The following is a 17026-nucleotide window of genomic DNA, read 5'->3' as shown; positions in this document are numbered from 1 at the left end:
GAATGAATGAAATGAATGTGGGAAGGTGTATTAAAACACCCAAAAAATTCAAAACATCAGGGGAAGACGAGCGGATTCCTGTCGGGACGCTCGGATTCAGCTCAAATTGGCTTCAGGAAAACTCGCCTAAAGACGAGCGTCTTTCAGTGAAGACGAGCGGATTCTGAATGTGGGACGAGCGGCTTTCCTTTAAGACGAGCGGATTCTCTTACAGGAACTTTGCTAAATCAGCACTGGCAAAAAGACGAGCGTCTTTCTACAAAGACGAGCGGCCAGTTTCAGACGAGCGTCTTCTCAGCTTGGACGCTCGGATTATCTTACAGACCAAATTTTTTCATTTTGCAGCTCGTTTGGACGGACAGATTCATCCACAGACGCTCGGATTCCTATAAGACGAGCGGATTACCCATAAGCCGTTCGGATTCCACCTGGTCTACCCGGATTCAGGTCCATCCGTGCACTTGCATAACCCGTGTCATTTTCATTCTTCAAATCCCGTGTTCTTCATTGTAGGGGCACTACAAAGGCATGGATAGCCTAGGCAATTGCTATCCCCACACTAAGTTAAAGCACTACACATCAATAAAATCATTAGTCCCTCCCTCACTTCTCTCAAAAATGATAAATATCTTGATCAAGGCACAAAAATCCAAAAATGACAAAAATGCAATGTAAGAATTAAAATGCAAGTTAGGGAGTTAGAAATATTTACAAATGGTGGTTTGGAGAGGACTCCACCAAACTCTCATCGTTAGTGAGATGTCATGGGGGCATGTTCAAGGTGTTGTTGATGTTGCTCAACACCTTGAAGAAGTAGTCAAAAGCTTGTTCATTATCATGGTAAAGATCCTCAATAGATCTTTGCACTTGTTGTCCTTTATGTTGGTCTTGATCGATAGCATTACCAATGTAGGGATTGAAAATCCCTTCAAACTCATCGTCCCAAAGACCGCAAACTTCGTCTACTTGGTCACTAAAGATCTCTTGAGTTGATAGAGACAACTCTCCTCCTTTCTCGTTTTGGCCAATGAGGCCATCCTCTTCACTTGTCATGGGTGAGCTTTTCAAGCTCTCTTTGTTACAATTCCCTTGCTCTTTTGATGGAGCATCATCAACTTTCTTTTTCCATTGGAATTCCGACTTCTTCCTCTCATCCTTCCGGCTATAATGATCAACCATAAAACATGGTTCATGCAAACGGGGCGCTCTCATGGTCTTGTCAAGATTGAAAGTTATGCTCTCATCTCCCACCTCTAGAGTGAGCTCTCCATGCTTCACATCTATCACCGCACCCGCGGTGTACAAGAAAGGTCTACCTAGAATGATTGGAATATTGGAGTCTTCTTCCATGTCAACAATGACAAAGTCCACCGGGTTGAAAAATTTCCCAACTCTTACGGGAACATCTTCCCATATCCCTAATGGTGTCTTCGTCGATATATCGGCCATTTGGAGTGTGATATTGGTACATTTAAGCTCTCCCATCCCTAACATTTTACTTACCGAATACGGCATAACACTCACACTAGCCCTAGATCACATAGGGCTTTGTTGATCGTTGTGTCGCCAATGGTACACGGTATTGAGAAGCTTCCCGGATCTTTAAGTTTCGGAGGTGAACTCCCTTGAAGGATTGCACTACTCACCTTAGTGAAGGCGATAGTCTCAAGCTTCCGGATCGACTTCTTTTTCGTAAGGATGTCCTTCATGTACTTTGCATAGGCCGGCACGTGATTGATTAATTCCGTGAAAGGAATCGAGACTTCCAAATTCTTCACAATTTCCATAAATTTTCCAAGTTGGTCATCAAATTTGGGCTTAGTTTGACGACTTGGAAAAGGAAGTCTAATCACAATGGGTTCCTTCTCCTTGGCCTTGTCTTCATTTTTCTTTGAAACTTCTTCTTTTGATGGTTCTCCATCCTTGGAGTTTTGCACAACTTCTTCTTTGTCACTAGCTTCCACAACTTCATCCTCATCTTGCTTCTTTGGTGCTTCATACCTTGTACCACTCATCAAGTGAATGGCACTAACCGTTTCATGTCTTAGGGGATTACGTTGAGGTGGTAATTGCCCCTTTTGTCTTTGTGAGCTTGAAGATGCTAGTTAAGTCAATTGGGTTTCCAACATTTTGGTGTGGGCTAGGATGTTGTTGATGGTGATTTCCTTTGCTTGACTATCCTTTTGCATTTGAGTGAAAACCTCTTGTTGATTCTTTTGCATTTGGAGGACCGCTTTTTGAACATCAAAACCTTGGTCATTTTGTTGATTGTATGGAGTTTGATTTTGGTAACCTTGGTTTTGGTTGTAAAAGGGTCTTTGATTTTGGTTTCTCATGGGAGGTGGGGTCTATGTTGCTTGAGGGTTTTGAACATTTTGGCTTTTGTATGAGAGATTTGGGTGGAATTTGGTGTTTTCATTGTAATAATTTGAATAAGGGGTACCACTCTTGTATGCTTGAAAAGCATTCACTTGTTCATTTGTTCCCCTACATTCACTTTGGTCATCTCCCAAAGTTCCATAATTCTCACATATCCCACTTGGGATGGATGAAGATGCCGTCATGGCATTAACATGTTGCTTTAATGATTTTGAGGCTTCTTCGAGTCTAGCCATAGCTTTTTCGAACTTCAAATTGATGGTATCAATGTGAGCACTAAGTTGAGCACCCAATTGAGTAATAGAGTCCACTTCATGCTTTCCTCCTCTAGTAGCCTTGCGAGGTCTACTATATTGTGAATTATGGACCGCCATTTCCTCAATCTTGTTCCAAGTTTGATTATCGTCAACTTTGGTGAACATACCATTTGATCCCATGTTGAGAATGTTTCTTGAGTCTTCATAAAGACCATTCCAAAATTGTTGTACCAAGAACCACTCGCTAAGTCCATGATGAGGACATGAGCGACAAATTCCCTTGAATCGCTCCCAAGCTTCATAGAAGGATTCTTCATCTCTTTGCTTAAAGCCCGTAATTTGAGCTCTTAGCATGTTAGTCTTTTCCGGTGGGTAGAACTTTTTGTAGAAAGCTAGAGCCAATTTCTTCCAAGAGTCAATTCCGAGAGTAGCCTTATCAAGGCCTTTCAACCATTGTTTTGCGGTGCCAATTAGAGAAAAAGGAAATAAGACCCATCGAATTTGGTCTTGAGTTACACCGGTTTGTGAGATCGCATCACAATAGTCACAAAAAGTCTCCATGTGAGAGTGAGGGTCTTCACTAGGCATCCCCCCAAATTGGCTTCTTTCGACTAATTGGATAAATGCGGATTTGGCAATGAAATTTCCGGTTAAGTGTTGTGGTGTGGGAGTACCATTGGGTAGGTTCTCCTCGGTTGGTACGGAATGTGATGAAAATTTAGGCATTGTGGGTTGATTTTGTGTTGGGTTTTGTGTTGGGTTCTCCTCACCTTCTCTTGCAAAAGGGTTGACGAACTCAATAGCGTTTGGTTGAATATCTACAACCTCACTAATACCTCTCAAAGTTCCTCTAGCAAGTCTTCTATTGTTTGTCAAAGTCCTTTCAATTTCGTGATCAAAGGGTAACAAGTTACCTTGTGATCTTCTAGAAATGCAAAATATCAAACAACTTGAAAATAATTAGAACAAACCTTGCAGGAGTTTTACTTCCCCAAGGCAAAGAAAGACACAACTAATAACAATCTAAGAAAAGCTAAATCAAGTTAACACCGTCCCCGGCAACGACGCCATTTTTGGTCGAGCCCTCTTTGAGGTTTAGTTCTCGGTACTTGTCGTTAGGAGCACCTAGACCAAAACAATATTTATAGCTTCACAAACAACTTTACTATTAGTAAAGAGGCAACTAAAGGTCGGATCCCAAGGGACGGGTACTGAAGTGAGATTTTCAATTGTAACTAGCGGTGTCTAGGGGTGTCACAATTTGGGGTTGGAATAGAAGATCACTAAACTAAATAGCAATGAAAGTAAAAAAGCAAGATGATTAAAAAGGGATGTAAACAATTGATAAAAGGCACTAGGGTGTCATGGGGTCATAGGGGATTCATGGGAATTGATCATACAAACATATTCTCAAATTATAAGCAAGCAATTATTGTTGTGATGGATCGAGTTGGTTTATATCTTACAATCATAGGCTCGCATTTCATCAAATAATGGATGCATCTACAAAAGGAATAGCCACTTCCTCATCAAGTGACGGAGTCAACTAAAAGAGAACAAATTTAAGAGCATATATTCCTTCACAAATACTAGTTCAACAAATAACTAAGGCTAAGAGGATGGCACTAAATCACCTCCAAATGGTGTTAAACTAGACTACTTTCGTCCTCAATTTCCAAATGCTTTCGTCAAGAGCGATCAGATGGTATGGAATGATGATCCCTATGATTCTAGTAGCATATGACATGACAAGTCTCGAGTTCTCTACAAAAGTAAAGGTCATGGATCGTCCCAAGCTCGACAAAGTGGCTTGACAAAAAGGCTTTTTGGGAATGAAATGCTCAAATCGTTGTAAACAAGGGTGGATATGACTAGTATTCAAAAATTGACCTCATTCAACTTTCACATTTCAAAAATTAGAGATGGGGTTTGTCCCTTCCTTGCTAATGTCCTTTGCTTTCGCCAATCGCTTATTAGGCAACCGGTTAACCTCTAGACAATAGCTTTTCGGGGTGATAGTCACTCTGTCTCTGGGCGGTTGAATTCACAACCGTGTGGGGGCCTAATTCAATGGATCCCTCTCCAAAGCACATCGAAGTGGTACGCCTCCATCAAAACAACTAAAATTCTCAATATTTCAACATTTCATAACATTTGAGGTTTCCTTGTCAATAAATTGTTTCCACATAACAAAATCTTCGAAGTGAGCACTTCAAACTTATTGATAGAAAGTATTTTTGGGTTGCCTTACCACAAGGTCAATCAAGGTCACCTAGACAAGTTAACCAAGTCCACATCGCATCACGGGGTTGGAATAGGTGACTCACATGCAAACCCTTGACTAGGCTTTGGGTCATGGGTCGAAAGACACTAGTATGACACAACCTAGGGTGTTTTACAACCATTCTAGTAGGCAAAGTCTTAAGTTGAAAAAGTATTTGTAATGGCTTAGTTGCTCTTGTCAAAGTTCTCAATTAGGCACTTTTTCAAAACATTTCATCTAAATGCAACTATATGCCATGGTGCAACTATTATATACATCCTAATGCAAGTGATTCTACCAACTAATATGACATATAAACTAAATGCAAGTCCTAAGTTCACATTGTTATACCGCATCAATCAAAATAAAGCCACATAGTCATTAACATAAAGAGGAAAAAGGAGATTGGAAAGATCATAACATGCGGTCTTCAATATCCTCATGTCTCGGATGTGGCGTAGTCGATCAATGTGAACAAGGATAGAACAAACACAATATATACAATAATATACATGACTACACTACAAAGGAAATGAACTTGTTTTTGGTTTTTCAATTTTCAAATTTTTATGATTTTTCAAAAATTTTCAATTTTTTGGGATTTTTGAATAAAAGTTAAGTTAGAATTCCCCATCCCCACACTAATATGGGCATTGTCCTCAATGGCCAAAATGATGGGAAATTATGCAAACATGATGCATGATTTCTACACTAAATGCAAGCTACACTAATCTACACTACATGATGCATGGTTTTTGTTTATGATGGAGAGGATAATTTAGATTACCTCCCGTTGTGTATGCATGTACTTCCCCAAACCGAGTTAGACATTATTGCTAATGTCCTAAGGTTGGGTGTAGCTCATGCACACACGATGCAATGCATGAAACTAATTTTGTCATTTTGGATTTTCAAAAGCGGGAACAATAAAATGAGAACACCTCAATGGGGCCGAGGTGTTAGTCCTCTATGGTGCTAGGACTACTCCAACAATGATCAAGATAAATAAATAAAACAAAGAGAGAAATAGACAAACCTCAAGAGAGTAGGAGCCTCTAAAGCTTGCTAATCTTCCATCATATCATCACTATCATCATCTTCCTCATTAGAAGTGGACTCATCACCTCTTCCCTCTTCACTTTCTTGTTCACCTTGTTCATCATCCTCTTCTCCTTCTTCACTAGCTTCTTCATCAATGTTATCATCAACCTCTTCATCACCGACAACCTCATTATCACCCGGAGACTCACCCCTAGATGCACTCGGAAAGAAGGCTTCCCTATCCGCCCAACTAGGCAAAGGACATGAAGGGTCAAGTAGTCCTTGCCTAGCTAAGTGAAGGAGGGGTGGATATTGGGCTAAGTAAGCATCTTCCCGGTCCTTGAAGGCTTGCTTGTGCATCTCTTGCATAAGAAGAGTCATATAATCATTTCTTGCTTCAACACCTTCGGGCTTGAACTCTTGGTACTCGAAAGGATAGGGTGGTGTGACAATGGAAGAGGAGGGCATTTCAATTTCACCCTTTTGTTGTCGGATAATGTATTCGGCCTCTTTTGAAAGGGGAAGGAGATAGTTGGTCCGGTGGACACTTAAACGACAAATCTTCGAAGGCAAAGTAAAAGATCTAGACTCACTTGTGAGCCATCCATACTTGGTATCAAGAGGGTTATGAGAGACCCACTTGTACTTGTTTATCATAGTATCAATATCAATGAGATGACCACCCTTCTTCGCCACGTACTTGTTATCTTTGTTGAAGTTCGGATCAAAGTATTTAGCTAAAATAGTGACTAGACCTCCATTCACAAGAACGGTAGTGCCTTGCTTCCCACAATCAATGTTTAGCCATCTATCCACCAAAAGCCATAGAGAGTTGAAAGGCTTGGTGAATTCCCTTCCAATGTTCAAGGCCGACTCAAGAAGAACAAAATCGAGTTTGGTGAAATGGTTGGTGTCTTTTCTTGCAATGATGGTGTTCCCTATGACCTTGTGCCATACTCTAATGCCCGGATGGTGGACTAATAGAGCGCGACTAGCATGAAATTTCTCAAATTTCCTTCCGGAAATCGCTTCCCAAAGAGGGTCGGGGTCATATTTGCCAACATTCTTGAAATAACTCGGTGAATCACTAAGACCCAAAGCTTTACTCATTTCCTCAAAGGAGATGCGCCTACTAACATTAGCTAGGCGAAACTCGATGCTTTCCATAGTCTCTACCTTGTTAACTTTCAAAGAACTCAAAAATTCTAAGGTAAGGGAGGGGTATGTCAATTCTTTTGATTCAAACAATTTCTCCAACCCCATGGCTTTAAAGAAGGCTCTAGTTTGCTCAAGGACACCCAACTTATCTAAGGCATCTTCACAAATAAACTTGGTGGATAGAAATGATTTTCTAGCATACTTGGCAAAAGTGTCCCTATGGGATTTGGAAATGAAAATTACCTCCGGATAATTCGAAAGTTGAGCAATTTCCGGAGTAGAAGATATTGTTGCTTCCATGGGAGGTTGTTCTTGTTGCACTTCCAAGTTTGGGCTAGCTACCACCATAGCCAATGCTTTCTTTGCTTGAAGACTCTTTTGTCTTGATGAGAGTGCCTTTGCCTTTGGTGCCTTTGCCTTTGTTGCTTTTGTTGCTCCCTTTGTCCTTGCCATTGATGAATAAACCAAGAAAAGAGTGAAAATCTTCAATTTACTAGTGTACCCAAATCGATTTAAAGATGAAAGGCTTTGCCTTTATGAATTCAAAAATCGACTCAAAGGTTGAAGATTTTGTGCTTGGTTATGATTTTTGTTGAAAGAGGAGTGATTGATTTGTTGTTAAAAGGATGTTTTGATTTGATTTTGGTGAATGTTGTTGAGGAATCTTGTTTTTGTAATGGAGAGGATGAGGGTTTTTGAGTTTTGGGGTTTATGGGTAGTGTTTTGAATGAAGGAATGAAGAAATGAATGTGGGAGGGGGTTTATAATAAACCCGAAAAATTTGAAATGTAGGGGGAAGACGGGCGGCTTTCCTTCGGGACGCCCGGATTCTGCCTGTTCTGGGTTTCAGAATTCTCGCCTAAAGACTGGCGGATTTGAACAAAGACGGGCAGATTTGAAAATGCGGGACGGGCGTCTTTCAGAGAAGACGGGCGGATTCCTTTCCAAGGATTTTTCTTGTTTTCCTCGGTCAAAAAGACGGGCGTCTTTCAGTGAAGACGGGCGACTTTTTGAAGACGGGCGGATTCTATTGCAGGACGCCCGGATTCGCTAACAGTCCAGAAATTTCAAAAATTCAGCTCATAAGGACGGGCGTCTATTGACGAGTATGCCCGGATTGCCTGAAGACGGGCGGATTCTCTTGAAACCGCTCGGATTCTACCCCTTTTACCCGGATTCAGTTCCATCCGTGTACCTTGCATATCCCTTGTCATTTTTCATTCTTCAAAATCTCGTGTTCTTCATTGTGGGGGCACTACTAAGGCGTGGATAGCCTAGGCAATTGCCATCCCCACACTAAGCTAAAGCACTACACATCAATCGAAATTATTAGTCCCTCCCTCACTTCTCTCAAACATGATAATTATCTTGATCAAAGTATAAAAATCCAAAAATGACAAAAATGCAATACAAGAATTGAAATGCGAGTTAGGGAGTTAAAAATATTTACAAATGGTGGTTTAGGGAGGACTCCACCAAACTCTCATTCTTGATGAGATGTCAAGGGGGCATGTCCAAGGTGTTGTTGATGTTGCTCAACACCTTGAAAAAGTAATCAAAAGCTTGTTCATTGTCATGATAAAGGTCTTCAATAGACCTTTGCCCTTTTTGTCGGTCTTGATCGATGGCATTACCAATGTATGGATTGAAAATCCCTTCAAATTCGTCGTCCCAAAGACCACAAACTTAATTAAGTTGATCATTGAAAATCTCTTGATTGGATGGAGACAACTTTCCCATTTTCTTTTCTTGGCCAATGAGGCCATCTTCTACATTACTTGACTTTGGTGAGCTTTGCAAGCTCTCTTTGTTACAATTCACTTGCTCTTTGAATGGATCATCTTCAATTTTCTTCTTCCATTAGAGTTCCGACTTCTTCCTATCATCCTTCCTACTATAATGATCGATCATAAAACACGGTTCATGTAAACGGGGAGCTCTCATAGTCTTGTCAAGATTAAAAGTTATACTCTCATCTCCCACTTATAGAGTGAGCTCTCCATGTTTTACATCAATCACCGCACCCGCGGTGTGTAAGAAAGGTCTTCCTAGAATGATTGGAATTTTGGAATCTTCTTCCATATCAACAATGACAAAGTCCACCGGGATGAAAAATTTCCCAATTCGTACGGGAACATCTTCCCATATCCCTAATGGTGTCTTCGTCGATCTATCGGCCATTTGGAGTGTGATATTGGTGCATTTAAGCTCTCCCATCCCCAACCTTTTACTCACCGAGTACGGCATAACACTCACACTAGCCCCTAGATCACATAAGGTTTTGTTGATCGTGGTGTCGCCAATGGTACACGGTATTGAGAAGCTTCCCGGATCCTTTAGTTTTGGAGGTGAACTCCCTTGAAGTATTGCACTACTCACCTTAGTGAAGGCGATAGTCTCAAGCTTCCGGATCGACTTCTTCTTTATGAGGATGTCTTTCATGTATTTCGCGTAGGCCGGCACGTGATTTATTAATTCCGTTAAAGGAATTGAGACTTCCAAATTCTTCACAATTTCCATAAATTTTCCAATTTGGTCATCAAATTTGGGCTTGGCTTGACGACTTGGAAAAGGAAGTCTAATCACAATGGGCTCCTTCTCCTTGACCTTGTCTTCATTTTTCTTTGGAATTTCTTCTTTTGATGGTTCTCCATCCTTGGAGTTTTCCACAATTTCTTCCTTATCACTAGCTTCCACAAGTTCATCCTCAACTTGCTTCTTCGGTGCTTCATACCTTGTACCACTTCTCAAGTGAATGGCACTAACCGTTTCATGTCTTGGGGGATTACTTTGAGGTGGTAATTGCCCCTTTTGTCTTTGTGAGCTTGAAGATGCTAGTTGAGTCAATTGGGTTTCCAACATTTTGGTGTGAGCTAGAATGTTGTTGATGGTGGTTTCCTTTGCTTGACTATCTTTTTGCATTTGAGTGAAAAATTCTTGTTGATTCTTTTGCATTTGGAGGACCGCTTTTTGAACATCAAAACCTTGGTCATTTTGTTGATTGTATGGATTTTGATTTTGGTAACCTTGGTTTTGGTTGTAAAAGGGTCTTTGATTTTGGTTTCTCATGGGAGGTGGGGTGTATGTTGTTTGAGGGTTTTGAACATTTTGGCTTTTGTATGAGAGATTTGGATGGAATTTGGTGTTTTCATTGTAATAGTTGGAATAAGGGGTACCACTCTTGTATGCTTGGAAAGCATTCACTTGTTCATTTGTTCCTCTACATTCACTTTGGTCATGTCCCAAAGTTCCACAATTCTCACATATCCCACTTGGGATTGATGAAGATGCCGTCATGGCATTAACATGATGCTTTGGTGATTTTGAGGCTTCTTCAAGTCTAGCCATAGCTTTTTCAAACTTCAAATTGATTGTATCAATGTGAGCACTAAGTTGAGCACCCAATTGAGTAACGGAGTCCACTTCATGCTTTCCTCCTCTAGTAGCCTTGCGAGGTCTACTATATTGTGAGTTATGGACCGCCATTTCCTCAATCTTGTTCCAAGTTTGATTGTCATCAACTTCGGTGAACATTCCATTTGATCCCATGTTGAGAATGTTCCTTGAATCTTCATATAGACCGTTCCAAAATTGTTGTACCAAGAACCACTCGCTAAGTCCATGATAAGGACATGAGCGACAAATTCCTTTGAACCGCTCCCAAGCTTCATACAAAGATTCTTCATCCCTTTGCTTAAAACCCGTAATTTGAGCTCTTAGCATGTTAGTCTTTTCCGGTGGGTAGAATTTTTTTTAGAAAGATAGAGCCAACTTCTTCCAAGAATCAATTCCGAGAGTAGCCTTATCAAGGCCTTTCAACCATTGTTTCACGGTGCCAATTAGAGAAAAAGGAAATAAGACCCATCGAATATGGTCTTGAGTTACACCGGTTTGAGAAATCGCATCACAATAGTCACAAAAGGTTTCCATATGAGAATGAGGGTCTTCACTAGGCATCCCCCCAAATTCGCACCTTTAGACTAATTGGATAAAGGTGGATTTAGCAATAAAATTTCCGGTCAAATGTTGTGGTGTGGGAGTACCATTGGGTAGGTTCTCCTCGGTGGGTACGGAATGTGATGAAAACTTAGGCATTGTGGGTTGATTTTGTGTGGTATTTTGTGTTGGGTTCTCCTCACCTTCTCTTGCAAAAGGGTTGATGAACTCAATATTTGGTTAAATATCTACAACCTCACTAATACCTCTCAAATTTCTTCTAGCAAGTCTTCTATTGGTTGTCGAAGTTCTTTCAATTTCACGATCAAAAGGTAACAAATCACCTTGTGACCTTCTAGACATGCAAAATATCAAACAACTCGAAAACAATTAGAACAAACCTTGAGGAGTTTTACTTCCCCAAGGCAAAGAAAGACACAACTAATAACAATATAAGAAAATCTAAATCAAGTTAACACCGTCCCCGGCAACGGCGCCATTTTTGGTCGAGTCGGAGCTATATTCTATTTTTCGGAACAATTGTCGTTGGAAGCACCTAGACCAAAACACAATTTATAACTTCACAAACAACTCTACAATTAGTAAAGAGGCAAGTAAAGGTCGGATCCCAAGGGACGGTAATTGAGATGAGATTTCTATTGAAACTAGTGGTGTTTAGGGGTGTCACAATTGGGGTTGATGTAGAAGGTCACTAAACTAAATAGCAATGAAAATAAACAAGCAATATGAATTAAAAGGGTTGTAAACAATTGATAAAAAGCACTAGGGTGTCATGGGGTCATAGGGATTCATGGGAATTGATCATACAAACATGTTCTCAAATTATAAGCAAGCAATTATTGTTGTGATGGATTGAGTTGGGTTATATCTTACAATCCTAGGAAAGTTTTGGTCCCGGAGCCGAATCGATTAGATTGTACAACACCTACAAGTCGACTTAGTCTTCCCTACTCAACAACATGCATGGTCTAATGAGACCCGAGTTGGTTTATGTCTTACAAGTCTCATTGAAAAGATAGGTGATGGGTAAAAAATGCAAGGATTCATAGGCTCGCATTTCATCAAACATAACATGTGCATGAGTTGAGATCAAAACAAGCAAGCAAATAAACCATGAAAGAATATTAATTTAAGCATGAATCATTCCCCATGTTGGTTTCCCCTAATTACCCATTAACCCTAGCTAGGTGACTACTCACTCATTATCATCTTGATCATGCTAGCAAGGTTGTCAATCATACCAACAAGATGAAACATGATGAATAAATGAAAGTAATTAACAATAATTAAAAAGGGATTAAGAGAATTATACCTACTAATGATTCCAATAATAAAGCAAAGAATAAAAGAAGTACTTGATGCTTTATTGACACCCAATAATAACCCAAATAATCTTCAATTACCCAAAATAAAGGATGAACAAAAGAGAGATTAAGGAAATAAAACTTGTATTAAAACTTGATTAATTGTTGATAACAAAACTAAAGAGAGATTTGATTGATATTAACTACTCTAAGGATTGATAAGAAGAACATGCTCTTCCAATTAGACTAATGGGGTATTTATAGTGGAAATTAGGTGGATGCATTAGGGTTAACTAAGGGCTTAAATGACGATTAAGTCCCTACTTAAGGAAACGCCGGTATTTTCTGAAGGATGGGCATCTTTCTTGAAGCTTGAAGAAACGAATTTGCGCTGTACTAGAATCCGTGCGTCTTAGGCTCGGGACGGCCGGATTCGTGAGTCTCTGCCCGGGCGTCATTGGGGGAAGACGGGCGTCTTCTGGTAGCTGCTGCCCGGGCGTCTTGTATGGAAGACGCACGGATTGTGGTGCTGGGGACGGGCGTCTTCTTGGCAATCCGCACGGATTGCTGCTCAGACTTGTTTCTTCTTCTTTTCTTCCCTTTTCTTCATAAAATCCTTGGGGATTTCCTCGGGGACGCAAGGATCTTTCCTCATCATTGCCCAACTACTATAATATGTACAAAGGCCTTCTAATCTTGTCTCTCCTTGATGCTTGGTCATTGAATTCAATCAATTTAGTCTTATTTTGCCATGAAAATGCAAGGTTTGCACTCCTTTCCTACCAAGGACACAAAACCTCAAAGAATATGCAAAACAAAGAACTAAAGACAATAAATGACCCAAATATGCACTAAAAAGCATGGGAACAAGGCTAATTCGGAGACTAAATATGCGCTAATTATGGTCACATCAACAAGCAAGCAAATAAACTATGAAAACATATTAATTTAAGCATGAATCATCCCCCATGTTGGTTTCCCCTAATTACCCATTAACCCTAGTTAAGGAAACTACTCACTCATTATCATGTTGAACATGCTAGCAAGGTTGTCAATCATACCAACAAAGTAAAACATGATGAATAAATGAAGATGATTAACAATAATTAAAAAGGGATTAAGAGAATTATACCTACTAATGATTCCAATAATAAAGAAAAGAATAATAGAAGTACTTGATGATTGATTGGAAGGTTGTCAATCTCCCAATAATAACCCAAATAATCTTCAATTACCCAAAATGAAAGATGAACAAAAGAGAGATTAAGGAAATGAGATTTGTATTAAGACTTGATTAAAAGTTGATTACAAGATTAAAGAGAGATTAGAATAATATAAACTACACTAAAGATTGATAGGAAGAACATGATAATCTAATTAGACTAATGGGGTATTTATAGTGGGGATTAGGTACACAAATTAGGGTTTACTAAGGGCTTAAATGACGATTAGATCCTTGAGGAATCGCTCCTCTCAGAAAAATATGCGAGTCTCCTTTTTGCTAGTCTTTCCCGAGGTATGCGCATCCTTCATAGAACAAGTAGAAGACGGAATAGCTGTCACACAATCCGAGCATCCAGGGCACGGGACGAGCGGATTGTGGGTCTTTTGGACGAGCGGATTTGTTGGGTGGACGGGCGGATTGTGGTGGTTTTGAACGAGCGGATTTGTTGGGTGGACGGGCGGATTGTGGTGGTTTTGGACGAGCGTCCCTCTGAGGAAGACGCTCAGATTCCTTGTCTTGGACGGGCGTCCAGTGGGCAATCCGCTCGGATTGTTGATCAGCTTCTTCCCTTCTTCTTTTCTTCCTTCTTCTTCATACAATCCTTGAGGATTTTGTCGGGGATGCAAGGATCTTTTATCATCATTGCCCATCTACTATAATATGTACAAAGGCCTTCTAGTCTTGTCTTCTCTTTGATGCTTGGTCATTGAATTCAATCAATTTAGCTCCATTTTGCCATGAAAATGCAAGGTTTGCACTCCTTTCCTACCAAGGCATCAAAACCTCAAAGAATATGCAAAACAAAGGACTAAAGACGATAAATGACCCAAATATGAACTAAAAAGCATGGGAACAAGGCTAATTCGGGGACTAAATATGCTCAAATAATGGTCACATCAGAAGGTCTATGGAACCTGGAAGCACCACACACTCAAATCTCAAATAACAATGTCATCCTACTCGGTTCCTCCAACATCTTGCATATCTCTCAAGATTAAAGCTACCATCTCAACCCATATCCAACTAGCGTCAACTACGAATCTCCCAACATGGTAAATCCCTCAATCAAAGATCCTAATTCCAAGCCCTAAATTCTCGGAAAAGGTTCCTCAAATTTTCCACAAGGTTCTCATTTCTAAACAAGGTAGTAACATGCCAACCCAAAAATTCCTTTCATGGAAGTCCACTCTACTACACTCTTTTGAGAAAGATGCATAATCACCTAATTTTGAAAAATTAAGAGGATCTCGAGTCCCTCTATCCTTTTACCTATTAAGTATTCCCAAAAGCGGAACTACACTTAACTACAACATCATCCCATAACCTCAAGTACTCAACACAATCTCAAAGTTTTAAAACCATAGGGTTATCAAAGACTTCTCAAAAAAGGCGTTGGGGTCAACCACAAACAATTTCCCCGAAGGCCAAAATTATCCAACCAAGGTTAACGTTCTATAAAACAAAAATAAAGGTGTCTATAAGTGGCTTATAAGAAGACAAGACAAAAGGCAGCTTCCTGTAAGAAATCATATTTTACATATCACATATTTTAGTTTAAAGTTTTAGTCATAACAACTTAAGGATCTTATGCATGCAAAACATATAAACAAGAGTAAAGGAAAACCGGTTCCTTACATTGGATATTTCGGCTAATAGGGCACTAGTAAGGTCTCCTACCTTACTTAGTTCTTGAGCTTTTCCAAATGGATGAACAAGATTCAATATAGAATCTCTCCTCAAGGATTTGTACCAAGAAAATCACCCTTAATACAAATATTAATTTGAATACTAGAATTAATATTTGTTCCCTTAAAATTACTAATATTATGTATATACTACTTCTAGTATAGTTGGAATAATATTAGAGAATTTATGTGAGTTTTTATCTTTTGTTCAACAACAAGAAGTAGAGAGATAAAGTATTCTAGTGAATGAATAATGTTAGAATGAATAAGTGTAGAAATGAAAACACACTACTTGAGTGTGTAAGGAGGAAGCCACCGGTTTTGGGTGGGTAGGGTGCCCAATACCTTTTCAATTTTCTCTTCTCAAGAGTAATGGTATGCATACCTATGTTTAGTAGGTAATCATCATGCTTTCCACTAATTAAAATAATTAAGGCACAAATAACCCTTCTCCCTTATATTTACACGGTCCATATTATTAATATGGATCCATTTTAACTTTGTCAATTTGTTAATATGTAATTTGTGACATATTGGACATGTTACTAGACATGTGGTTTAAATAATGCATTTTTTAACATATTAAAAATCATTATATAAATAAAATAAGTCACATACAAAATTAACTAGTAATTCACAATTACTATTACTTAAAATGGGTCATATAATTATAAATCACAACTACTTGTATTTATAATAATCAATTCATTCTAATTTCAATTGTTTCATAAACAATAAATAAACCTTAAGTAATAAAACAATTTAATTACTTAGAACAAATCTTATATAATCGAATTACAATAAGATACGTATAATTACTCACAAAATCATTTGTTCAATTTTAAGGAATTAATTAACTTGTATCATCATACAATTAATTAATTAGTCAATTAAGAATGTTTCCCTAGAGGTATGACCTTAAGGGATCAATCGATCACCACCGTCACACGACGAGTAATGTCAAACTCTAGTCAGCCAATCATTACCGATTAATGTGGATCAGTTGACAATAAAATGTTACATTCCCTTATGTATTCTTAATATGAGATTTAAACATGTGATCGCATTATTGTCGAGGACACATACTCCAACAATCTCCCACTTGTCCACGACAAGTGTCCATCACCAATTCTCTTGTCCTATTACTATCTCCCACTCAATGCAAGGTGTCTTGCAGGACATACTTGCATTTTATCATATCGCGAGTGGTTTCCTCGATCTGGAGAACAACTGTCTGACCGGAGTTATCTGCCATAGATACCTTCCGAGCGTGGCCACGCATTTCCAGTTCATTGCTCCTCGAGTGGCCTTGAGATATAAGATGACCCTGACGGGGATGGACAATTCCTATGCACTATTCCTTTTGATTAGCCACAACTCATCATGACCCAAATGATGCCCATTAGACCCCAATTACGAAGGTCGCCGAACATAAATCAAAGTCATTCTGAAACTGTGCCATCTTAGACGAACATTCATTAGTTAAAGAATTGACTCAAAAGAATACCATAGTAGCTCTTGCCACGACCACGCTATAAAAATTGCCAGAACTCTATAAGCGGTCATAAGCCCGGCAGAGTGTCTCCACAGTCTGCCTATGTGATCGGCAAGTCATCTCTTATGGCTCTATGGCACTTGAACTTGCTATCAACCGCATCACACTCTAGTTACTTCGAGACGTCACCTCATGTAAGTAACTATGGGCAATTACTATGTCAATCTAGTTCATTTTAATGGGGTTCAACATTCTCTCAACA

At 39.4% G+C, this 17026-nt stretch overlaps 2 non-coding genes across 2 annotated transcripts; both read left to right on the top strand.

Moving 5' to 3' along the window:
• The first annotated feature begins 2883 nt into the window (after positions 1-2883).
• LOC141650471 (small nucleolar RNA R71) lies at positions 2884-2990 on the top strand. The gene has a single exon (XR_012546501.1). It is a non-coding gene; the product is annotated as a small nucleolar RNA R71 (small nucleolar RNA).
• A 7724-nt stretch (positions 2991-10714) lies between these two features.
• Positions 10715-10821, top strand: LOC141650716 (small nucleolar RNA R71). The gene has a single exon (XR_012546734.1). It is a non-coding gene; the product is annotated as a small nucleolar RNA R71 (small nucleolar RNA).
• The last annotated feature ends 6205 nt before the right edge of the window (positions 10822-17026 follow it).

The sequence above is a fragment of the Silene latifolia genome, chromosome 3, assembly GCF_048544455.1.
Source record: "Silene latifolia isolate original U9 population chromosome 3, ASM4854445v1, whole genome shotgun sequence".
NCBI classification, from domain to species: Eukaryota; Viridiplantae; Streptophyta; class Magnoliopsida; order Caryophyllales; family Caryophyllaceae; genus Silene; species Silene latifolia.
The sequence above is the reverse complement of the archived record's forward strand: the minus strand, read 5'-3'. Positions and strand labels throughout refer to the sequence as shown.